The following is a 24069-nucleotide window of genomic DNA, read 5'->3' as shown; positions in this document are numbered from 1 at the left end:
CCCATTCAAATAGATCCGTTTTCAACTAGAGAGATTAAGACTCGGCGTATCCGTCTCAATCCTCCACAACTGCTTATGTTACCCCTCCATATCTGCAGTGAAAGATGGTGGACCTAGATCGGTTTTTGTCAAACCATGAGACAATACCTATAATCGGTCTTCTCACAAAAACATCTCTAGCTTCCGAACCGTTTGACCTACAAATTCATATGACCACTCTCTGGAATGAGGAGACCCTCACGAACATGGTGGTATTCTCAATTTTTCTCTACATCCCCCACAAGTGTCAGGAGACTCGTCTGAAGTCACAACCGTCTATGTTGCCAAGTTCTGTTTGTAGAATCCAAAATCTTGGGCTACAAACTAATGTGACCCCACTTGTCGCAATGTTCTCCGTTTTGCCCTACGTTCCCAACAAGTGTCACGGGACTAATCTGAAGGTAACCTGTAGTGATTAAAATGATAGATTTTTCAACCAGGGACCTCTCGCAACCTAAGCCATAATCATACACCTAAACCGTGAAAGTGAATTATCACTTTCCACCAAAATGACGGTCAAATTATGAGTCGATGTCTCAATGTTGCTACTGAGCTGCACATAGCATTGGTGGTATAGTGGTGAGCATAGCTGCCTTCCAAGCAGTTGACCCGGGTTCGATTCCCGGCCAATGCAGAGCCTGAGGAATTCATTTGTTTTAGGGGCTGGATGTCATTTCAAGTGTATTACATTTGAATCATTATCCTTGTACTTGGAAGTCAGAATTGCTCCTACATTCTGCAGGTTATCTAAAATAATAAATGTTGTGCGACGTTGAACCAACAAGTGCTTATCAAAATAGATTTGCAGTCCTATCGCCAAAACCATTCAGCCACCTTGTCCTGCGCCCAAGAGGTGATAGTCGGCATTCCGACAAGATCTGCCTGTCTGAGATTGTTCAAGGATCTGCAAAAGGGCTCATCCGGGATTTGAACCCGGGACCTCTCGCACCCTAAGCGAGAATCATACCCCTAGACCAACGAGCCTTATGCAAAAAGTTATTTTTTTGCTTTCTGCAGCAATGACAGTGAAGATATCGATTGACGTGTCCATGGTGCTTGGAACGATTGAACATCATGTGAGTGTTTTGTGCTTTACTTGTGAGCATAACAGTCTTCCAAAATCTTGACCATGCTTCAGTTCAAATCTTCTGTAGTTCATCTGCTGTGTCTTTCACATTCTGTCTTGTTCAGTCGCGACAGCAAAATGATGACGAGTTTTTACAAATTAATAAAGTGCAAAATGAGATCAATTCATTTTTTTAAAAACAAATGAAAAAATAAGACTTCCAAAAGAATGGAACTCATTTATTTTGAGTCAAATGACGCAAAGGTACGTGAATCAAAGTCAATTAATTTTGAAAATACCCATTCAAATAGATCCGTTTTCAACTAGAGAGATTAAGACTCGGCGTATCCGTCTCAATCCTCCACAACTGCTTATGTTACCCCTCCATATCTGCAGTGAAAGATGGTGGACCTAGATCGGTTTTTGTCAAACCATGAGACAATACCTATAATCGGTCTTCTCACAAAAACATCTCTAGCTTCCGAACCGTTTGACCTACAAATTCATATGACCACTCTCTGGAATGAGGAGACCCTCACGAACATGGTGGTATTCTCAATTTTTCTCTACATCCCCCACAAGTGTCAGGAGACTCGTCTGAAGTCACAACCGTCTATGTTGCCAAGTTCTGTTTGTAGAATCCAAAATCTTGGGCTACAAACTAATGTGACCCCACTTGTCGCAATGTTCTCCGTTTTGCCCTACGTTCCCAACAAGTGTCACGGGACTAATCTGAAGGTAACCTGTAGTGATTAAAATGATAGATTTTTCAACCAGGGACCTCTCGCAACCTAAGCCATAATCATACACCTAAACCGTGAAAGTGAATTATCACTTTCCACCAAAATGACGGTCAAATTATGAGTCGATGTCTCAATGTTGCTACTGAGCTGCACATAGCATTGGTGGTATAGTGGTGAGCATAGCTGCCTTCCAAGCAGTTGACCCGGGTTCGATTCCCGGCCAATGCAGAGCCTGAGGAATTCATTTGTTTTAGGGGCTGGATGTCATTTCAAGTGTATTACATTTGAATCATTATCCTTGTACTTGGAAGTCAGAATTGCTCCTACATTCTGCAGGTTATCTAAAATAATAAATGTTGTGCGACGTTGAACCAACAAGTGCTTATCAAAATAGATTTGCAGTCCTATCGCCAAAACCATTCAGCCACCTTGTCCTGCGCCCAAGAGGTGATAGTCGGCATTCCGACAAGATCTGCCTGTCTGAGATTGTTCAAGGATCTGCAAAAGGGCTCATCCGGGATTTGAACCCGGGACCTCTCGCACCCTAAGCGAGAATCATACCCCTAGACCAACGAGCCTTATGCAAAAAGTTATTTTTTTGCTTTCTGCAGCAATGACAGTGAAGATATCGATTGACGTGTCCATGGTGCTTGGAACGATTGAACATCATGTGAGTGTTTTGTGCTTTACTTGTGAGCATAACAGTCTTCCAAAATCTTGACCATGCTTCAGTTCAAATCTTCTGTAGTTCATCTGCTGTGTCTTTCACATTCTGTCTTGTTCAGTCGCGACAGCAAAATGATGACGAGTTTTTACAAATTAATAAAGTGCAAAATGAGATCAATTCATTTTTTTAAAAACAAATGAAAAAATAAGACTTCCAAAAGAATGGAACTCATTTATTTTGAGTCAAATGACGCAAAGGTACGTGAATCAAAGTCATTTAATTTTGAAAATACCCATTCAAATAGATCCGTTTTCAACTAGAGAGATTAAGACTCGGCGTATCCGTCTCAATCCTCCACAACTGCTTATGTTACCCCTCCATATCTGCAGTGAAAGATGGTGGACCTAGATCGGTTTTTGTCAAACCATGAGACAATACCTATAATCGGTCTTCTCACAAAAACATCTCTAGCTTCCGAACCGTTTGACCTACAAATTCATATGACCACTCTCTGGAATGAGGAGACCCTCACGAACATGGTGGTATTCTCAATTTTTCTCTACATCCCCCACAAGTGTCAGGAGACTCGTCTGAAGTCACAACCGTCTATGTTGCCAAGTTCTGTTTGTAGAATCCAAAATCTTGGGCTACAAACTAATGTGACCCCACTTGTCGCAATGTTCTCCGTTTTGCCCTACGTTCCCAACAAGTGTCACGGGACTAATCTGAAGGTAACCTGTAGTGATTAAAATGATAGATTTTTCAACCAGGGACCTCTCGCAACCTAAGCCATAATCATACACCTAAACCGTGAAAGTGAATTATCACTTTCCACCAAAATGACGGTCAAATTATGAGTCGATGTCTCAATGTTGCTACTGAGCTGCACATAGCATTGGTGGTATAGTGGTGAGCATAGCTGCCTTCCAAGCAGTTGACCCGGGTTCGATTCCCGGCCAATGCAGAGCCTGAGGAATTCATTTGTTTTAGGGGCTGGATGTCATTTCAAGTGTATTACATTTGAATCATTATCCTTGTACTTGGAAGTCAGAATTGCTCCTACATTCTGCAGGTTATCTAAAATAATAAATGTTGTGCGACGTTGAACCAACAAGTGCTTATCAAAATAGATTTGCAGTCCTATCGCCAAAACCATTCAGCCACCTTGTCCTGCGCCCAAGAGGTGATAGTCGGCATTCCGACAAGATCTGCCTGTCTGAGATTGTTCAAGGATCTGCAAAAGGGCTCATCCGGGATTTGAACCCGGGACCTCTCGCACCCTAAGCGAGAATCATACCCCTAGACCAACGAGCCTTATGCAAAAAGTTATTTTTTTGCTTTCTGCAGCAATGACAGTGAAGATATCGATTGACGTGTCCATGGTGCTTGGAACGATTGAACATCATGTGAGTGTTTTGTGCTTTACTTGTGAGCATAACAGTCTTCCAAAATCTTGACCATGCTTCAGTTCAAATCTTCTGTAGTTCATCTGCTGTGTCTTTCACATTCTGTCTTGTTCAGTCGCGACAGCAAAATGATGACGAGTTTTTACAAATTAATAAAGTGCAAAATGAGATCAATTCATTTTTTTAAAAACAAATGAAAAAATAAGACTTCCAAAAGAATGGAACTCATTTATTTTGAGTCAAATGACGCAAAGGTACGTGAATCAAAGTCAATTAATTTTGAAAATACCCATTCAAATAGATCCGTTTTCAACTAGAGAGATTAAGACTCGGCGTATCCGTCTCAATCCTCCACAACTGCTTATGTTACCCCTCCATATCTGCAGTGAAAGATGGTGGACCTAGATCGGTTTTTGTCAAACCATGAGACAATACCTATAATCGGTCTTCTCACAAAAACATCTCTAGCTTCCGAACCGTTTGACCTACAAATTCATATGACCACTCTCTGGAATGAGGAGACCCTCACGAACATGGTGGTATTCTCAATTGTTCTCTACATCCCCCACAAGTGTCAGGAGACTCGTCTGAAGTCACAACCGTCTATGTTGCCAAGTTCTGTTTGTAGAATCCAAAATCTTGGGCTACAAACTAATGTGACCCCACTTGTCGCAATGTTCTCCGTTTTGCCCTACGTTCCCAACAAGTGTCACGGGACTAATCTGAAGGTAACCTGTAGTGATTAAAATGATAGATTTTTCAACCAAGTTATTTTTTTGCTTTCTGCAGCAATGACAGTGAAGATATCGATTGACGTGTCCATGGTGCTTGGAACGATTGAACATCATGTGAGTGTTTTGTGCTTTACTTGTGAGCATAACAGTCTTCCAAAATCTTGACCATGCTTCAGTTCAAATCTTCTGTAGTTCATCTGCTGTGTCTTTCACATTCTGTCTTGTTCAGTCGCGACAGCAAAATGATGACGAGTTTTTACAAATTAATAAAGTGCAAAATGAGATCAATTCATTTTTTTAAAAACAAATGAAAAAATAAGACTTCCAAAAGAATGGAACTCATTTATTTTGAGTCAAATGACGCAAAGGTACGTGAATCAAAGTCAATTAATTTTGAAAATACCCATTCAAATAGATCCGTTTTCAACTAGAGAGATTAAGACTCGGCGTATCCGTCTCAATCCTCCACAACTGCTTATGTTACCCCTCCATATCTGCAGTGAAAGATGGTGGACCTAGATCGGTTTTTGTCAAACCATGAGACAATACCTATAATCGGTCTTCTCACAAAAACATCTCTAGCTTCCGAACCGTTTGACCTACAAATTCATATGACCACTCTCTGGAATGAGGAGACCCTCACGAACATGGTGGTATTCTCAATTGTTCTCTACATCCCCCACAAGTGTCAGGAGACTCGTCTGAAGTCACAACCGTCTATGTTGCCAAGTTCTGTTTGTAGAATCCAAAATCTTGGGCTACAAACTAATGTGACCCCACTTGTCGCAATGTTCTCCGTTTTGCCCTACGTTCCCAACAAGTGTCACGGGACTAATCTGAAGGTAACCTGTAGTGATTAAAATGATAGATTTTTCAACCAAGTTATTTTTTTGCTTTCTGCAGCAATGACAGTGAAGATATCGATTGACGTGTCCATGGTGCTTGGAACGATTGAACATCATGTGAGTGTTTTGTGCTTTACTTGTGAGCATAACAGTCTTCCAAAATCTTGACCATGCTTCAGTTCAAATCTTCTGTAGTTCATCTGCTGTGTCTTTCACATTCTGTCTTGTTCAGTCGCGACAGCAAAATGATGACGAGTTTTTACAAATTAATAAAGTGCAAAATGAGATCAATTCATTTTTTTAAAAACAAATGAAAAAATAAGACTTCCAAAAGAATGGAACTCATTTATTTTGAGTCAAATGACGCAAAGGTACGTGAATCAAAGTCAATTAATTTTGAAAATACCCATTCAAATAGATCCGTTTTCAACTAGAGAGATTAAGACTCGGCGTATCCGTCTCAATCCTCCACAACTGCTTATGTTACCCCTCCATATCTGCAGTGAAAGATGGTGGACCTAGATCGGTTTTTGTCAAACCATGAGACAATACCTATAATCGGTCTTCTCACAAAAACATCTCTAGCTTCCGAACCGTTTGACCTACAAATTCATATGACCACTCTCTGGAATGAGGAGACCCTCACGAACATGGTGGTATTCTCAATTTTTCTCTACATACCCCAAAAGTGTCAGGAGACTCGTCTGAAGTCACAACCGTCTATGTTGCCAAGTTCTGTTTGTAGAATCCAAAATCTTGGGCTACAAACTAATGTGACCCCACTTGTCGCAATGTTCTCCGTTTTGCCCTACGTTCCCAACAAGTGTCACGGGACTAATCTGAAGGTAACCTGTAGTGATTAAAATGATAGATTTTTCAACCAGGGACCTCTCGCAACCTAAGCCATAATCATACACCTAAACCGTGAAAGTGAATTATCACTTTCCACCAAAATGACGGTCAAATTATGAGTCGATGTCTCAATGTTGCTACTGAGCTGCACATAGCATTGGTGGTATAGTGGTGAGCATAGCTGCCTTCCAAGCAGTTGACCCGGGTTCGATTCCCGGCCAATGCAGAGCCTGAGGAATTCATTTGTTTTAGGGGCTGGATGTCATTTCAAGTGTATTACATTTGAATCATTATCCTTGTACTTGGAAGTCAGAATTGCTCCTACATTCTGCAGGTTATCTAAAATAATAAATGTTGTGCGACGTTGAACCAACAAGTGCTTATCAAAATAGATTTGCAGTCCTATCGCCAAAACCATTCAGCCACCTTGTCCTGCGCCCAAGAGGTGATAGTCGGCATTCCGACAAGATCTGCCTGTCTGAGATTGTTCAAGGATCTGCAAAAGGGCTCATCCGGGATTTGAACCCGGGACCTCTCGCACCCTAAGCGAGAATCATACCCCTAGACCAACGAGCCTTATGCAAAAAGTTATTTTTTTGCTTTCTGCAGCAATGACAGTGAAGATATCGATTGACGTGTCCATGGTGCTTGGAACGATTGAACATCATGTGAGTGTTTTGTGCTTTACTTGTGAGCATAACAGTCTTCCAAAATCTTGACCATGCTTCAGTTCAAATCTTCTGTAGTTCATCTGCTGTGTCTTTCACATTCTGTCTTGTTCAGTCGCGACAGCAAAATGATGACGAGTTTTTACAAATTAATAAAGTGCAAAATGAGATCAATTCATTTTTTTAAAAACAAATGAAAAAATAAGACTTCCAAAAGAATGGAACTCATTTATTTTGAGTCAAATGACGCAAAGGTACGTGAATCAAAGTCAATTAATTTTGAAAATACCCATTCAAATAGATCCGTTTTCAACTAGAGAGATTAAGACTCGGCGTATCCGTCTCAATCCTCCACAACTGCTTATGTTACCCCTCCATATCTGCAGTGAAAGATGGTGGACCTAGATCGGTTTTTGTCAAACCATGAGACAATACCTATAATCGGTCTTCTCACAAAAACATCTCTAGCTTCCGAACCGTTTGACCTACAAATTCATATGACCACTCTCTGGAATGAGGAGACCCTCACGAACATGGTGGTATTCTCAATTTTTCTCTACATCCCCCACAAGTGTCAGGAGACTCGTCTGAAGTCACAACCGTCTATGTTGCCAAGTTCTGTTTGTAGAATCCAAAATCTTGGGCTACAAACTAATGTGACCCCACTTGTCGCAATGTTCTCCGTTTTGCCCTACGTTCCCAACAAGTGTCACGGGACTAATCTGAAGGTAACCTGTAGTGATTAAAATGATAGATTTTTCAACCAAGTTATTTTTTTGCTTTCTGCAGCAATGACAGTGAAGATATCGATTGACGTGTCCATGGTGCTTGGAACGATTGAACATCATGTGAGTGTTTTGTGCTTTACTTGTGAGCATAACAGTCTTCCAAAATCTTGACCATGCTTCAGTTCAAATCTTCTGTAGTTCATCTGCTGTGTCTTTCACATTCTGTCTTGTTCAGTCGCGACAGCAAAATGATGACGAGTTTTTACAAATTAATAAAGTGCAAAATGAGATCAATTCATTTTTTTAAAAACAAATGAAAAAATAAGACTTCCAAAAGAATGGAACTCATTTATTTTGAGTCAAATGACGCAAAGGTACGTGAATCAAAGTCAATTAATTTTGAAAATACCCATTCAAATAGATCCGTTTTCAACTAGAGAGATTAAGACTCGGCGTATCCGTCTCAATCCTCCACAACTGCTTATGTTACCCCTCCATATCTGCAGTGAAAGATGGTGGACCTAGATCGGTTTTTGTCAAACCATGAGACAATACCTATAATCGGTCTTCTCACAAAAACATCTCTAGCTTCCGAACCGTTTGACCTACAAATTCATATGACCACTCTCTGGAATGAGGAGACCCTCACGAACATGGTGGTATTCTCAATTGTTCTCTACATCCCCCACAAGTGTCAGGAGACTCGTCTGAAGTCACAACCGTCTATGTTGCCAAGTTCTGTTTGTAGAATCCAAAATCTTGGGCTACAAACTAATGTGACCCCACTTGTCGCAATGTTCTCCGTTTTGCCCTACGTTCCCAACAAGTGTCACGGGACTAATCTGAAGGTAACCTGTAGTGATTAAAATGATAGATTTTTCAACCAAGTTATTTTTTTGCTTTCTGCAGCAATGACAGTGAAGATATCGATTGACGTGTCCATGGTGCTTGGAACGATTGAACATCATGTGAGTGTTTTGTGCTTTACTTGTGAGCATAACAGTCTTCCAAAATCTTGACCATGCTTCAGTTCAAATCTTCTGTAGTTCATCTGCTGTGTCTTTCACATTCTGTCTTGTTCAGTCGCGACAGCAAAATGATGACGAGTTTTTACAAATTAATAAAGTGCAAAATGAGATCAATTCATTTTTTTAAAAACAAATGAAAAAATAAGACTTCCAAAAGAATGGAACTCATTTATTTTGAGTCAAATGACGCAAAGGTACGTGAATCAAAGTCAATTAATTTTGAAAATACCCATTCAAATAGATCCGTTTTCAACTAGAGAGATTAAGACTCGGCGTATCCGTCTCAATCCTCCACAACTGCTTATGTTACCCCTCCATATCTGCAGTGAAAGATGGTGGACCTAGATCGGTTTTTGTCAAACCATGAGACAATACCTATAATCGGTCTTCTCACAAAAACATCTCTAGCTTCCGAACCGTTTGACCTACAAATTCATATGACCACTCTCTGGAATGAGGAGACCCTCACGAACATGGTGGTATTCTCAATTTTTCTCTACATCCCCCACAAGTGTCAGGAGACTCGTCTGAAGTCACAACCGTCTATGTTGCCAAGTTCTGTTTGTAGAATCCAAAATCTTGGGCTACAAACTAATGTGACCCCACTTGTCGCAATGTTCTCCGTTTTGCCCTACGTTCCCAACAAGTGTCACGGGACTAATCTGAAGGTAACCTGTAGTGATTAAAATGATAGATTTTTCAACCAGGGACCTCTCGCAACCTAAGCCATAATCATACACCTAAACCGTGAAAGTGAATTATCACTTTCCACCAAAATGACGGTCAAATTATGAGTCGATGTCTCAATGTTGCTACTGAGCTGCACATAGCATTGGTGGTATAGTGGTGAGCATAGCTGCCTTCCAAGCAGTTGACCCGGGTTCGATTCCCGGCCAATGCAGAGCCTGAGGAATTCATTTGTTTTAGGGGCTGGATGTCATTTCAAGTGTATTACATTTGAATCATTATCCTTGTACTTGGAAGTCAGAATTGCTCCTACATTCTGCAGGTTATCTAAAATAATAAATGTTGTGCGACGTTGAACCAACAAGTGCTTATCAAAATAGATTTGCAGTCCTATCGCCAAAACCATTCAGCCACCTTGTCCTGCGCCCAAGAGGTGATAGTCGGCATTCCGACAAGATCTGCCTGTCTGAGATTGTTCAAGGATCTGCAAAAGGGCTCATCCGGGATTTGAACCCGGGACCTCTCGCACCCTAAGCGAGAATCATACCCCTAGACCAACGAGCCTTATGCAAAAAGTTATTTTTTTGCTTTCTGCAGCAATGACAGTGAAGATATCGATTGACGTGTCCATGGTGCTTGGAACGATTGAACATCATGTGAGTGTTTTGTGCTTTACTTGTGAGCATAACAGTCTTCCAAAATCTTGACCATGCTTCAGTTCAAATCTTCTGTAGTTCATCTGCTGTGTCTTTCACATTCTGTCTTGTTCAGTCGCGACAGCAAAATGATGACGAGTTTTTACAAATTAATAAAGTGCAAAATGAGATCAATTCATTTTTTTAAAAACAAATGAAAAAATAAGACTTCCAAAAGAATGGAACTCATTTATTTTGAGTCAAATGAGACCATGAGACAATACCTATAATCGGTCTTCTCACAAAAACATCTCTAGCTTCCGAACCGTTTGACCTACAAATTCATATGACCACTCTCTGGAATGAGGAGACCCTCACGAACATGGTGGTATTCTCAATTGTTCTCTACATCCCCCACAAGTGTCAGGAGACTCGTCTGAAGTCACAACCGTCTATGTTGCCAAGTTCTGTTTGTAGAATCCAAAATCTTGGGCTACAAACTAATGTGACCCCACTTGTCGCAATGTTCTCCGTTTTGCCCTACGTTCCCAACAAGTGTCACGGGACTAATCTGAAGGTAACCTGTAGTGATTAAAATGATAGATTTTTCAACCAAGTTATTTTTTTGCTTTCTGCAGCAATGACAGTGAAGATATCGATTGACGTGTCCATGGTGCTTGGAACGATTGAACATCATGTGAGTGTTTTGTGCTTTACTTGTGAGCATAACAGTCTTCCAAAATCTTGACCATGCTTCAGTTCAAATCTTCTGTAGTTCATCTGCTGTGTCTTTCACATTCTGTCTTGTTCAGTCGCGACAGCAAAATGATGACGAGTTTTTACAAATTAATAAAGTGCAAAATGAGATCAATTCATTTTTTTAAAAACAAATGAAAAAATAAGACTTCCAAAAGAATGGAACTCATTTATTTTGAGTCAAATGACGCAAAGGTACGTGAATCAAAGTCAATTAATTTTGAAAATACCCATTCAAATAGATCCGTTTTCAACTAGAGAGATTAAGACTCGGCGTATCCGTCTCAATCCTCCACAACTGCTTATGTTACCCCTCCATATCTGCAGTGAAAGATGGTGGACCTAGATCGTTTTTTGTCAAACCATGAGACAATACCTATAATCGGTCTTCTCACAAAAACATCTCTAGCTTCCGAACCGTTTGACCTACAAATTCATATGACCACTCTCTGGAATGAGGAGACCCTCACGAACATGGTGGTATTCTCAATTGTTCTCTACATCCCCCACAAGTGTCAGGAGACTCGTCTGAAGTCACAACCGTCTATGTTGCCAAGTTCTGTTTGTAGAATCCAAAATCTTGGGCTACAAACTAATGTGACCCCACTTGTCGCAATGTTCTCCGTTTTGCCCTACGTTCCCAACAAGTGTCACGGGACTAATCTGAAGGTAACCTGTAGTGATTAAAATGATAGATTTTTCAACCAAGTTATTTTTTTGCTTTCTGCAGCAATGACAGTGAAGATATCGATTGACGTGTCCATGGTGCTTGGAACGATTGAACATCATGTGAGTGTTTTGTGCTTTACTTGTGAGCATAACAGTCTTCCAAAATCTTGACCATGCTTCAGTTCAAATCTTCTGTAGTTCATCTGCTGTGTCTTTCACATTCTGTCTTGTTCAGTCGCGACAGCAAAATGATGACGAGTTTTTACAAATTAATAAAGTGCAAAATGAGATCAATTCATTTTTTTAAAAACAAATGAAAAAATAAGACTTCCAAAAGAATGGAACTCATTTATTTTGAGTCAAATGACGCAAAGGTACGTGAATCAAAGTCAATTAATTTTGAAAATACCCATTCAAATAGATCCGTTTTCAACTAGAGAGATTAAGACTCGGCGTATCCGTCTCAATCCTCCACAACTGCTTATGTTACCCCTCCATATCTGCAGTGAAAGATGGTGGACCTAGATCGGTTTTTGTCAAACCATGAGACAATACCTATAATCGGTCTTCTCACAAAAACATCTCTAGCTTCCGAACCGTTTGACCTACAAATTCATATGACCACTCTCTGGAATGAGGAGACCCTCACGAACATGGTGGTATTCTCAATTTTTCTCTACATCCCCCACAAGTGTCAGGAGACTCGTCTGAAGTCACAACCGTCTATGTTGCCAAGTTCTGTTTGTAGAATCCAAAATCTTGGGCTACAAACTAATGTGACCCCACTTGTCGCAATGTTCTCCGTTTTGCCCTACGTTCCCAACAAGTGTCACGGGACTAATCTGAAGGTAACCTGTAGTGATTAAAATGATAGATTTTTCAACCAGGGACCTCTCGCAACCTAAGCCATAATCATACACCTAAACCGTGAAAGTGAATTATCACTTTCCACCAAAATGACGGTCAAATTATGAGTCGATGTCTCAATGTTGCTACTGAGCTGCACATAGCATTGGTGGTATAGTGGTGAGCATAGCTGCCTTCCAAGCAGTTGACCCGGGTTCGATTCCCGGCCAATGCAGAGCCTGAGGAATTCATTTGTTTTAGGGGCTGGATGTCATTTCAAGTGTATTACATTTGAATCATTATCCTTGTACTTGGAAGTCAGAATTGCTCCTACATTCTGCAGGTTATCTAAAATAATAAATGTTGTGCGACGTTGAACCAACAAGTGCTTATCAAAATAGATTTGCAGTCCTATCGCCAAAACCATTCAGCCACCTTGTCCTGCGCCCAAGAGGTGATAGTCGGCATTCCGACAAGATCTGCCTGTCTGAGATTGTTCAAGGATCTGCAAAAGGGCTCATCCGGGATTTGAACCCGGGACCTCTCGCACCCTAAGCGAGAATCATACCCCTAGACCAACGAGCCTTATGCAAAAAGTTATTTTTTTGCTTTCTGCAGCAATGACAGTGAAGATATCGATTGACGTGTCCATGGTGCTTGGAACGATTGAACATCATGTGAGTGTTTTGTGCTTTACTTGTGAGCATAACAGTCTTCCAAAATCTTGACCATGCTTCAGTTCAAATCTTCTGTAGTTCATCTGCTGTGTCTTTCACATTCTGTCTTGTTCAGTCGCGACAGCAAAATGATGACGAGTTTTTACAAATTAATAAAGTGCAAAATGAGATCAATTCATTTTTTTAAAAACAAATGAAAAAATAAGACTTCCAAAAGAATGGAACTCATTTATTTTGAGTCAAATGAGACCATGAGACAATACCTATAATCGGTCTTCTCACAAAAACATCTCTAGCTTCCGAACCGTTTGACCTACAAATTCATATGACCACTCTCTGGAATGAGGAGACCCTCACGAACATGGTGGTATTCTCAATTGTTCTCTACATCCCCCACAAGTGTCAGGAGACTCGTCTGAAGTCACAACCGTCTATGTTGCCAAGTTCTGTTTGTAGAATCCAAAATCTTGGGCTACAAACTAATGTGACCCCACTTGTCGCAATGTTCTCCGTTTTGCCCTACGTTCCCAACAAGTGTCACGGGACTAATCTGAAGGTAACCTGTAGTGATTAAAATGATAGATTTTTCAACCAAGTTATTTTTTTGCTTTCTGCAGCAATGACAGTGAAGATATCGATTGACGTGTCCATGGTGCTTGGAACGATTGAACATCATGTGAGTGTTTTGTGCTTTACTTGTGAGCATAACAGTCTTCCAAAATCTTGACCATGCTTCAGTTCAAATCTTCTGTAGTTCATCTGCTGTGTCTTTCACATTCTGTCTTGTTCAGTCGCGACAGCAAAATGATGACGAGTTTTTACAAATTAATAAAGTGCAAAATGAGATCAATTCATTTTTTTAAAAACAAATGAAAAAATAAGACTTCCAAAAGAATGGAACTCATTTATTTTGAGTCAAATGACGCAAAGGTACGTGAATCAAAGTCAATTAATTTTGAAAATACCCATTCAAATAGATCCGTTTTCAACTAGAGAGATTAAGACTCGGCGTATCCGTCTCAATCCTCCACAACTGCTTATGTTACCCCTCCATATCTGCAGTGAAAGATGGTGGACCTAGATCGTTTTTTGTCAAACCATGAGACAATACCTATAATCGGTCTTCTCACAAAAACATCTCTAGCTTCCGAACCGTTTGACCTACAAATTCATATGACCACTCTCTGGAATGAGGAGACCCTCACGAACATGGTGGTATTCTCAATTTTTCTCTACATACCCCAAAAGTGTCAGGAGACTCGTCTGAAGTCACAACCGTCTATGTTGCCAAGTTCTGTTTGTAGAATCCAAAATCTTGGGCTACAAACTAATGTGACCCCACTTGTCGCAATGTTCTCCGTTTTGCCCTACGTTCCCAACAAGTGTCACGGGACTAATCTGAAGGTAACCTGTAGTGATTAAAATGATAGATTTTTCAACCAGGGACCTCTCGCAACCTAAGCCATAATCATACACCTAAACCGTGAAAGTGAATTATCACTTTCCACCAAAATGACGGTCAAATTATGAGTCGATGTCTCAATGTTGCTACTGAGCTGCACATAGCATTGGTGGTATAGTGGTGAGCATAGCTGCCTTCCAAGCAGTTGACCCGGGTTCGATTCCCGGCCAATGCAGAGCCTGAGGAATTCATTTGTTTTAGGGGCTGGATGTCATTTCAAGTGTATTACATTTGAATCATTATCCTTGTACTTGGAAGTCAGAATTGCTCCTACATTCTGCAGGTTATCTAAAATAATAAATGTTGTGCGACGTTGAACCAACAAGTGCTTATCAAAATAGATTTGCAGTCCTATCGCCAAAACCATTCAGCCACCTTGTCCTGCGCCCAAGAGGTGATAGTCGGCATTCCGACAAGATCTGCCTGTCTGAGATTGTTCAAGGATCTGCAAAAGGGCTCATCCGGGATTTGAACCCGGGACCTCTCGCACCCTAAGCGAGAATCATACCCCTAGACCAACGAGCCTTATGCAAAAAGTTATTTTTTTGCTTTCTGCAGCAATGACAGTGAAGATATCGATTGACGTGTCCATGGTGCTTGGAACGATTGAACATCATGTGAGTGTTTTGTGCTTTACTTGTGAGCATAACAGTCTTCCAAAATCTTGACCATGCTTCAGTTCAAATCTTCTGTAGTTCATCTGCTGTGTCTTTCACATTCTGTCTTGTTCAGTCGTGACAGCAAAATGATGACGAGTTTTTACAAATTAATAAAGTGCAAAATGAGATCAATTCATTTTTTTTAAAACAAATGAAAAAATAAGACTTCCAAAAGAATGGAACTCATTTATTTTGAGTCAAATGAGACCATGAGACAATACCTATAATCGGTCTTCTCACAAAAACATCTCTAGCTTCCGAACCGTTTGACCTACAAATTCATATGACCACTCTCTGGAATGAGGAGACCCTCACGAACATGGTGGTATTCTCAATTGTTCTCTATATCCCCCACAAGTGTCAGGAGACTCGTCTGAAGTCACAACCGTCTATGTTGCCAAGTTCTGTTTGTAGAATCCAAAATCTTGGGCTACAAACTAATGTGACCCCACTTGTCGCAATGTTCTCCGTTTTGCCCTACGTTCCCAACAAGTGTCACGGGACTAATCTGAAGGTAACCTGTAGTGATTAAAATGATAGATTTTTCAACCAAGTTATTTTTTTGCTTTCTGCAGCAATGACAGTGAAGATATCGATTGACGTGTCCATGGTGCTTGGAACGATTGAACATCATGTGAGTGTTTTGTGCTTTACTTGTGAGCATAACAGTCTTCCAAAATCTTGACCATGCTTCAGTTCAAATCTTCTGTAGTTCATCTGCTGTGTCTTTCACATTCTGTCTTGTTCAGTCGCGACAGCAAAATGATGACGAGTTTTTACAAATTAATAAAGTGCAAAATGAGATCAATTCATTTTTTTAAAAACAAATGAAAAAATAAGACTTCCAAAAGAATGGAACTCATTTATTTTGAGTCAAATGACGCAAAGGTACGTGAATCAAAGTCAATTAATTTTGAAAATACCCATTCAAATAGATCCGTTTTCAACTAGAGAGATTAAGACTCGGCGTATCCGTCTCAATCCTCCACAACTGCTTATGTTACCCCTCCATATCTGCAGTGAAAGATGGTGGACCTAGATCGGTTTTTGTCAAACCATGAGACAATACCTATAATCGGTCTTCTCACAAAAACATCTCTAGCTTCCGAACCGTTTGACCTACAAATTCATATGACCACTCTCTGGAATGAGGAGACCCTCACGAACATGGTGGTATTCTCAATTGTTCTCTACATCCCCCACAAGTGTCAGGAGACTCGTCTGAAGTCACAACCGTCTATGTTGCCAAGTTCTGTTTGTAGAATCCAAAATCTTGGGCTACAAACTAATGTGACCCCACTTGTCGCAATGTTCTCCGTTTTGCCCTACGTTCCCAACAAGTGTCACGGGACTAATCTGAAGGTAACCTGTAGTGATTAAAATGATAGATTTTTCAACCAGGGACCTCTCGCAACCTAAGCCATAATCATACACCTAAACCGTGAAAGTGAATTATCACTTTCCACCAAAATGACGGTCAAATTATGAGTCGATGTCTCAATGTTGCTACTGAGCTGCACATAGCATTGGTGGTATAGTGGTGAGCATAGCTGCCTTCCAAGCAGTTGACCCGGGTTCGATTCCCGGCCAATGCAGAGCCTGAGGAATTCATTTGTTTTAGGGGCTGGATGTCATTTCAAGTGTATTACATTTGAATCATTATCCTTGTACTTGGAAGTCAGAATTGCTCCTACATTCTGCAGGTTATCTAAAATAATAAATGTTGTGCGACGTTGAACCAACAAGTGCTTATCAAAATAGATTTGCAGTCCTATCGCCAAAACCATTCAGCCACCTTGTCCTGCGCCCAAGAGGTGATAGTCGGCATTCCGACAAGATCTGCCTGTCTGAGATTGTTCAAGGATCTGCAAAAGGGCTCATCCGGGATTTGAACCCGGGACCTCTCGCACCCTAAGCGAGAATCATACCCCTAGACCAACGAGCCTTATGCAAAAAGTTATTTTTTTGCTTTCTGCAGCAATGACAGTGAAGATATCGATTGACGTGTCCATGGTGCTTGGAACGATTGAACATCATGTGAGTGTTTTGTGCTTTACTTGTGAGCATAACAGTCTTCCAAAATCTTGACCATGCTTCAGTTCAAATCTTCTGTAGTTCATCTGCTGTGTCTTTCACATTCTGTCTTGTTCAGTCGCGACAGCAAAATGATGACGAGTTTTTACAAATTAATAAAGTGCAAAATGAGATCAATTCATTTTTTTAAAAACAAATGAAAAAATAAGACTTCCAAAAGAATGGAACTCATTTATTTTGAGTCAAATGAGACCATGAGACAATACCTATAATCGGTCTTCTCACAAAAACATCTCTAGCTTCCGAACCGTTTGACCTACAAATTCATATGACCACTCTCTGGAATGAGGAGACCCTCACGAACATGGTGGTATTCTCAATTTTTCTCTACATCCCCCACAAGTGTCAGGAGACTCGTCTGAAGTCACAACCGTCTATGTTGCCAAGTTCTGTTTGTAGAATCCAAAATCTTGGGCTACAAACTAATGTGACCCCACTTGTCGCAATGTTCTCCGTTTTGCCCTACGTTCCCAACAAGTGTCACGGGACTAATCTGAAGGTAACCTGTAGTGATTAAAATGATAGATTTTTCAACCAGGGACCTCTCGCAACCTAAGCCATAATCATACACCTAAACCGTGAAAGTGAATTATCACTTTCCACCAAAATGACGGTCAAATTATGAGTCGATGTCTCAATGTTGCTACTGAGCTGCACATAGCATTGGTGGTATAGTGGTGAGCATAGCTGCCTTCCAAGCAGTTGACCCGGGTTCGATTCCCGGCCAATGCAGAGCCTGAGGAATTCATTTGTTTTAGGGGCTGGATGTCATTTCAAGTGTATTACATTTGAATCATTATCCTTGTACTTGGAAGTCAGAATTGCTCCTACATTCTGCAGGTTATCTAAAATAATAAATGTTGTGCGACGTTGAACCAACAAGTGCTTATCAAAATAGATTTGCAGTCCTATCGCCAAAACCATTCAGCCACCTTGTCCTGCGCCCAAGAGGTGATAGTCGGCATTCCGACAAGATCTGCCTGTCTGAGATTGTTCAAGGATCTGCAAAAGGGCTCATCCGGGATTTGAACCCGGGACCTCTCGCACCCTAAGCGAGAATCATACCCCTAGACCAACGAGCCTTATGCAAAAAGTTATTTTTTTGCTTTCTGCAGCAATGACAGTGAAGATATCGATTGACGTGTCCATGGTGCTTGGAACGATTGAACATCATGTGAGTGTTTTGTGCTTTACTTGTGAGCATAACAGTCTTCCAAAATCTTGACCATGCTTCAGTTCAAATCTTCTGTAGTTCATCTGCTGTGTCTTTCACATTCTGTCTTGTTCAGTCGCGACAGCAAAATGATGACGAGTTTTTACAAATTAATAAAGTGCAAAATGAGATCAATTCATTTTTTTAAAAACAAATGAAAAAATAAGACTTCCAAAAGAATGGAACTCATTTATTTTGAGTCAAATGAGACCATGAGACAATACCTATAATCGGTCTTCTCACAAAAACATCTCTAGCTTCCGAACCGTTTGACCTACAAATTCATATGACCACTCTCTGGAATGAGGAGACCCTCACGAACATGGTGGTATTCTCAATTGTTCTCTACATCCCCCACAAGTGTCAGGAGACTCGTCTGAAGTCACAACCGTCTATGTTGCCAAGTTCTGTTTGTAGAATCCAAAATCTTGGGCTACAAACTAATGTGACCCCACTTGTCGCAATGTTCTCCGTTTTGCCCTACGTTCCCAACAAGTGTCACGGGACTAATCTGAAGGTAACCTGTAGTGATTAAAATGATAGATTTTTCAACCAAGTTATTTTTTTGCTTTCTGCAGCAATGACAGTGAAGATATCGATTGACGTGTCCATGGTGCTTGGAACGATTGAACATCATGTGAGTGTTTTGTGCTTTACTTGTGAGCATAACAGTCTTCCAAAATCTTGACCATGCTTCAGTTCAAATCTTCTGTAGTTCATCTGCTGTGTCTTTCACATTCTGTCTTGTTCAGTCGCGACAGCAAAATGATGACGAGTTTTTACAAATTAATAAAGTGCAAAATGAGATCAATTCATTTTTTTAAAAACAAATGAAAAAATAAGACTTCCAAAAGAATGGAACTCATTTATTTTGAGTCAAATGACGCAAAGGTACGTGAATCAAAGTCAATTAATTTTGAAAATACCCATTCAAATAGATCCGTTTTCAACTAGAGAGATTAAGACTCGGCGTATCCGTCTCAATCCTCCACAACTGCTTATGTTACCCCTCCATATCTGCAGTGAAAGATGGTGGACCTAGATCGTTTTTTGTCAAACCATGAGACAATACCTATAATCGGTCTTCTCACAAAAACATCTCTAGCTTCCGAACCGTTTGACCTACAAATTCATATGACCACTCTCTGGAATGAGGAGACCCTCACGAACATGGTGGTATTCTCAATTTTTCTCTACATACCCCAAAAGTGTCAGGAGACTCGTCTGAAGTCACAACCGTCTATGTTGCCAAGTTCTGTTTGTAGAATCCAAAATCTTGGGCTACAAACTAATGTGACCCCACTTGTCGCAATGTTCTCCGTTTTGCCCTACGTTCCCAACAAGTGTCACGGGACTAATCTGAAGGTAACCTGTAGTGATTAAAATGATAGATTTTTCAACCAGGGACCTCTCGCAACCTAAGCCATAATCATACACCTAAACCGTGAAAGTGAATTATCACTTTCCACCAAAATGACGGTCAAATTATGAGTCGATGTCTCAATGTTGCTACTGAGCTGCACATAGCATTGGTGGTATAGTGGTGAGCATAGCTGCCTTCCAAGCAGTTGACCCGGGTTCGATTCCCGGCCAATGCAGAGCCTGAGGAATTCATTTGTTTTAGGGGCTGGATGTCATTTCAAGTGTATTACATTTGAATCATTATCCTTGTACTTGGAAGTCAGAATTGCTCCTACATTCTGCAGGTTATCTAAAATAATAAATGTTGTGCGACGTTGAACCAACAAGTGCTTATCAAAATAGATTTGCAGTCCTATCGCCAAAACCATTCAGCCACCTTGTCCTGCGCCCAAGAGGTGATAGTCGGCATTCCGACAAGATCTGCCTGTCTGAGATTGTTCAAGGATCTGCAAAAGGGCTCATCCGGGATTTGAACCCGGGACCTCTCGCACCCTAAGCGAGAATCATACCCCTAGACCAACGAGCCTTATGCAAAAAGTTATTTTTTTGCTTTCTGCAGCAATGACAGTGAAGATATCGATTGACGTGTCCATGGTGCTTGGAACGATTGAACATCATGTGAGTGTTTTGTGCTTTACTTGTGAGCATAACAGTCTTCCAAAATCTTGACCATGCTTCAGTTCAAATCTTCTGTAGTTCATCTGCTGTGTCTTTCACATTCTGTCTTGTTCAGTCGTGACAGCAAAATGATGACGAGTTTTTACAAATTAATAAAGTGCAAAATGAGATCAATTCATTTTTTTTAAAACAAATGAAAAAATAAGACTTCCAAAAGAATGGAACTCATTTATTTTGAGTCAAATGAGACCATGAGACAATACCTATAATCGGTCTTCTCACAAAAACATCTCTAGCTTCCGAACCGTTTGACCTACAAATTCATATGACCACTCTCTGGAATGAGGAGACCCTCACGAACATGGTGGTATTCTCAATTGTTCTCTATATCCCCCACAAGTGTCAGGAGACTCGTCTGAAGTCACAACCGTCTATGTTGCCAAGTTCTGTTTGTAGAATCCAAAATCTTGGGCTACAAACTAATGTGACCCCACTTGTCGCAATGTTCTCCGTTTTGCCCTACGTTCCCAACAAGTGTCACGGGACTAATCTGAAGGTAACCTGTAGTGATTAAAATGATAGATTTTTCAACCAAGTTATTTTTTTGCTTTCTGCAGCAATGACAGTGAAGATATCGATTGACGTGTCCATGGATGTCATTTCAAGTGTATTACATTTGAATCATTATCCTTGTACTTGGAAGTCAGAATTGCTCCTACATTCTGCAGGTTATCTAAAATAATAAATGTTGTGCGACGTTGAACCAACAAGTGCTTATCAAAATAGATTTGCAGTCCTATCGCCAAAACCATTCAGCCACCTTGTCCTGCGCCCAAGAGGTGATAGTCGGCATTCCGACAAGATCTGCCTGTCTGAGATTGTTCAAGGATCTGCAAAAGGGCTCATCCGGGATTTGAACCCAGGACCTCTCGCACCCTAAGCGAGAATCATACCCCTAGACCAACGAGCCTTATGCAAAAAGTTATTTTTTTGCTTTCTGCAGCAATGACAGTGAAGATATCGATTGACGTGTCCATGGTGCTTGGAACGATTGAACATCATGTGAGTGTTTTGTGCTTTACTTGTGAGCATAACAGTCTTCCAAAATCTTGACCATGCTTCAGTTCAAATCTTCTGTAGTTCATCTGCTGTGTCTTTCACATTCTGTCTTGTTCAGTCGCGACAGCAAAATGATGACGAGTTTTTACAAATTAATAAAGTGCAAAATGAGATCAATTCATTTTTTTTAAAAACAAATGAAAAAATAAGACTTCCAAAAGAATGGAACTCATTTATTTTGAGTCAAATGAGACCATGAGACAATACCTATAATCGGTCTTCTCACAAAAACATCTCTAGCTTCCGAACCGTTTGACCTACAAATTCATATGACCACTCTCTGGAATGAGGAGACCCTCACGAACATGGTGGTATTCTCAATTGTTCTCTACATCCCCCACAAGTGTCAGGAGACTCGTCTGAAGTCACAACCGTCTATGTTGCCAAGTTCTGTTTGTAGAATCCAAAATCTTGGGCTACAAACTAATGTGACCCCACTTGTCGCAATGTTCTCCGTTTTGCCCTACGTTCCCAACAAGTGTCACGGGACTAATCTGAAGGTAACCTGTAGTGATTAAAATGATAGATTTTTCAACCAAGTTATTTTTTTGCTTTCTGCAGCAATGACAGTGAAGATATCGATTGACGTGTCCATGGATGTCATTTCAAGTGTATTACATTTGAATCATTATCCTTGTACTTGGAAGTCAGAATTGCTCCTACATTCTGCAGGTTATCTAAAATAATAAATGTTGTGCGACGTTGAACCAACAAGTGCTTATCAAAATAGATTTGCAGTCCTATCGCCAAAACCATTCAGCCACCTTGTCCTGCGCCCAAGAGGTGATAGTCGGCATTCCGACAAGATCTGCCTGTCTGAGATTGTTCAAGGATCTGCAAAAGGGCTCATCCGGGATTTGAACCCAGGACCTCTCGCACCCTAAGCGAGAATCATACCCCTAGACCAACGAGCCTTATGCAAAAAGTTATTTTTTTGCTTTCTGCAGCAATGACAGTGAAGATATCGATTGACGTGTCCATGGTGCTTGGAACGATTGAACATCATGTGAGTGTTTTGTGCTTTACTTGTGAGCATAACAGTCTTCCAAAATCTTGACCATGCTTCAGTTCAAATCTTCTGTAGTTCATCTGCTGTGTCTTTCACATTCTGTCTTGTTCAGTCGCGACAGCAAAATGATGACGAGTTTTTACAAATTAATAAAGTGCAAAATGAGATCAATTCATTTTTTTAAAAACAAATGAAAAAATAAGACTTCCAAAAGAATGGAACTCATTTATTTTGAGTCAAATGAGACCATGAGACAATACCTATAATCGGTCTTCTCACAAAAACATCTCTAGCTTCCGAACCGTTTGACCTACAAATTCATATGACCACTCTCTGGAATGAGGAGACCCTCACGAACATGGTGGTATTCTCAATTGTTCTCTACATCCCCCACAAGTGTCAGGAGACTCGTCTGAAGTCACAACCGTCTATGTTGCCAAGTTCTGTTTGTAGAATCCAAAATCTTGGGCTACAAACTAATGTGACCCCACTTGTCGCAATGTTCTCCGTTTTGCCCTACGTTCCCAACAAGTGTCACGGGACTAATCTGAAGGTAACCTGTAGTGATTAAAATGATAGATTTTTCAACCAAGTTATTTTTTTGCTTTCTGCAGCAATGACAGTGAAGATATCGATTGACGTGTCCATGGTGCTTGGAACGATTGAACATCATGTGAGTGTTTTGTGCTTTACTTGTGAGCATAACAGTCTTCCAAAATCTTGACCATGCTTCAGTTCAAATCTTCTGTAGTTCATCTGCTGTGTCTTTCACATTCTGTCTTGTTCAGTCGCGACAGCAAAATGATGACGAGTTTTTACAAATTAATAAAGTGCAAAATGAGATCAATTCATTTTTTTAAAAACAAATGAAAAAATAAGACTTCCAAAAGAATGGAACTCATTTATTTTGAGTCAAATGACGCAAAGGTACGTGAATCAAAGTCAATTCATTTTGAAAATACCCATTCAAATAGATCCGTTTTCAACTAGAGAGATTAAGACTCGGCGTATCCGTCTCAATCCTCCACAACTGCTTATGTTACCCCTCCATATCTGCAGTGAAAGATGGTGGACCTAGATCGGTTTTTGTCAAACCATGAGACAATACCTATAATCGGTCTTCTCACAAAAACATCTCTAGCTTCCGAACCGTTTGACCTACAAATTCATATGACCACTCTCTGGAATGAGGAGACCCTCACGAACATGGTGGTATTCTCAATTGTTCTCTACATCCCCCACAAGTGTCAGGAGACTCGTCTGAAGTCACAACCGTCTATGTTGCCAAGTTCTGTTTGTAGAATCCAAAATCTTGGGCTACAAACTAATGTGACCCCACTTGTCGCAATGTTCTCCGTTTTGCCCTACGTTCCCAACAAGTGTCACGGGACTAATCTGAAGGTAACCTGTAGTGATTAAAATGATAG

The 24069-nt window shown here is 40.6% G+C and overlaps 20 non-coding genes across 20 annotated transcripts; 10 read left to right on the top strand and 10 right to left on the bottom strand.

Annotated features, from left to right (window-relative positions):
* The first annotated feature begins 601 nt into the window (after positions 1-601).
* On the top strand, positions 602-673 carry trnag-ucc (transfer RNA glycine (anticodon UCC)). The gene has a single exon. It is a non-coding gene; the product is annotated as a tRNA-Gly (tRNA).
* A 278-nt stretch (positions 674-951) lies between these two features.
* trnap-agg (transfer RNA proline (anticodon AGG)) lies at positions 952-1023 on the bottom strand. Its single transcript has one exon. It is a non-coding gene; the product is annotated as a tRNA-Pro (tRNA).
* A 981-nt stretch (positions 1024-2004) lies between these two features.
* trnag-ucc (transfer RNA glycine (anticodon UCC)) lies at positions 2005-2076 on the top strand. The gene has a single exon. It is a non-coding gene; the product is annotated as a tRNA-Gly (tRNA).
* Positions 2077-2354: 278 nt separating this feature from the next.
* On the bottom strand, positions 2355-2426 carry trnap-agg (transfer RNA proline (anticodon AGG)). The gene has a single exon. It is a non-coding gene; the product is annotated as a tRNA-Pro (tRNA).
* Positions 2427-3407: 981 nt separating this feature from the next.
* trnag-ucc (transfer RNA glycine (anticodon UCC)) lies at positions 3408-3479 on the top strand. The gene has a single exon. It is a non-coding gene; the product is annotated as a tRNA-Gly (tRNA).
* A 278-nt stretch (positions 3480-3757) lies between these two features.
* trnap-agg (transfer RNA proline (anticodon AGG)) lies at positions 3758-3829 on the bottom strand. Its single transcript has one exon. It is a non-coding gene; the product is annotated as a tRNA-Pro (tRNA).
* Positions 3830-6506: 2677 nt separating this feature from the next.
* trnag-ucc (transfer RNA glycine (anticodon UCC)) lies at positions 6507-6578 on the top strand. The gene has a single exon. It is a non-coding gene; the product is annotated as a tRNA-Gly (tRNA).
* A 278-nt stretch (positions 6579-6856) lies between these two features.
* Positions 6857-6928, bottom strand: trnap-agg (transfer RNA proline (anticodon AGG)). The gene has a single exon. It is a non-coding gene; the product is annotated as a tRNA-Pro (tRNA).
* Positions 6929-9605: 2677 nt separating this feature from the next.
* trnag-ucc (transfer RNA glycine (anticodon UCC)) lies at positions 9606-9677 on the top strand. The gene has a single exon. It is a non-coding gene; the product is annotated as a tRNA-Gly (tRNA).
* Positions 9678-9955: 278 nt separating this feature from the next.
* trnap-agg (transfer RNA proline (anticodon AGG)) lies at positions 9956-10027 on the bottom strand. The gene has a single exon. It is a non-coding gene; the product is annotated as a tRNA-Pro (tRNA).
* Positions 10028-12532: 2505 nt separating this feature from the next.
* Positions 12533-12604, top strand: trnag-ucc (transfer RNA glycine (anticodon UCC)). The gene has a single exon. It is a non-coding gene; the product is annotated as a tRNA-Gly (tRNA).
* Positions 12605-12882: 278 nt separating this feature from the next.
* trnap-agg (transfer RNA proline (anticodon AGG)) lies at positions 12883-12954 on the bottom strand. The gene has a single exon. It is a non-coding gene; the product is annotated as a tRNA-Pro (tRNA).
* Positions 12955-14611: 1657 nt separating this feature from the next.
* On the top strand, positions 14612-14683 carry trnag-ucc (transfer RNA glycine (anticodon UCC)). Its single transcript has one exon. It is a non-coding gene; the product is annotated as a tRNA-Gly (tRNA).
* Positions 14684-14961: 278 nt separating this feature from the next.
* Positions 14962-15033, bottom strand: trnap-agg (transfer RNA proline (anticodon AGG)). Its single transcript has one exon. It is a non-coding gene; the product is annotated as a tRNA-Pro (tRNA).
* A 1657-nt stretch (positions 15034-16690) lies between these two features.
* On the top strand, positions 16691-16762 carry trnag-ucc (transfer RNA glycine (anticodon UCC)). Its single transcript has one exon. It is a non-coding gene; the product is annotated as a tRNA-Gly (tRNA).
* Positions 16763-17040: 278 nt separating this feature from the next.
* On the bottom strand, positions 17041-17112 carry trnap-agg (transfer RNA proline (anticodon AGG)). Its single transcript has one exon. It is a non-coding gene; the product is annotated as a tRNA-Pro (tRNA).
* Positions 17113-17921: 809 nt separating this feature from the next.
* Positions 17922-17993, top strand: trnag-ucc (transfer RNA glycine (anticodon UCC)). The gene has a single exon. It is a non-coding gene; the product is annotated as a tRNA-Gly (tRNA).
* Positions 17994-18271: 278 nt separating this feature from the next.
* trnap-agg (transfer RNA proline (anticodon AGG)) lies at positions 18272-18343 on the bottom strand. Its single transcript has one exon. It is a non-coding gene; the product is annotated as a tRNA-Pro (tRNA).
* Positions 18344-20000: 1657 nt separating this feature from the next.
* Positions 20001-20072, top strand: trnag-ucc (transfer RNA glycine (anticodon UCC)). Its single transcript has one exon. It is a non-coding gene; the product is annotated as a tRNA-Gly (tRNA).
* Positions 20073-20350: 278 nt separating this feature from the next.
* Positions 20351-20422, bottom strand: trnap-agg (transfer RNA proline (anticodon AGG)). The gene has a single exon. It is a non-coding gene; the product is annotated as a tRNA-Pro (tRNA).
* Between the last annotated feature and the right edge of the window lie 3647 nt (positions 20423-24069).

Source organism: Oncorhynchus mykiss, chromosome 9, assembly GCF_057628025.1.
Source record: "Oncorhynchus mykiss isolate SJ-2025 chromosome 9, ASM5762802v1, whole genome shotgun sequence".
Taxonomy (NCBI): domain Eukaryota; kingdom Metazoa; phylum Chordata; class Actinopteri; order Salmoniformes; family Salmonidae; genus Oncorhynchus; species Oncorhynchus mykiss.
Note: the sequence above shows the minus strand (reverse complement) of the source record. Positions and strands in the feature narration are given on the sequence as shown.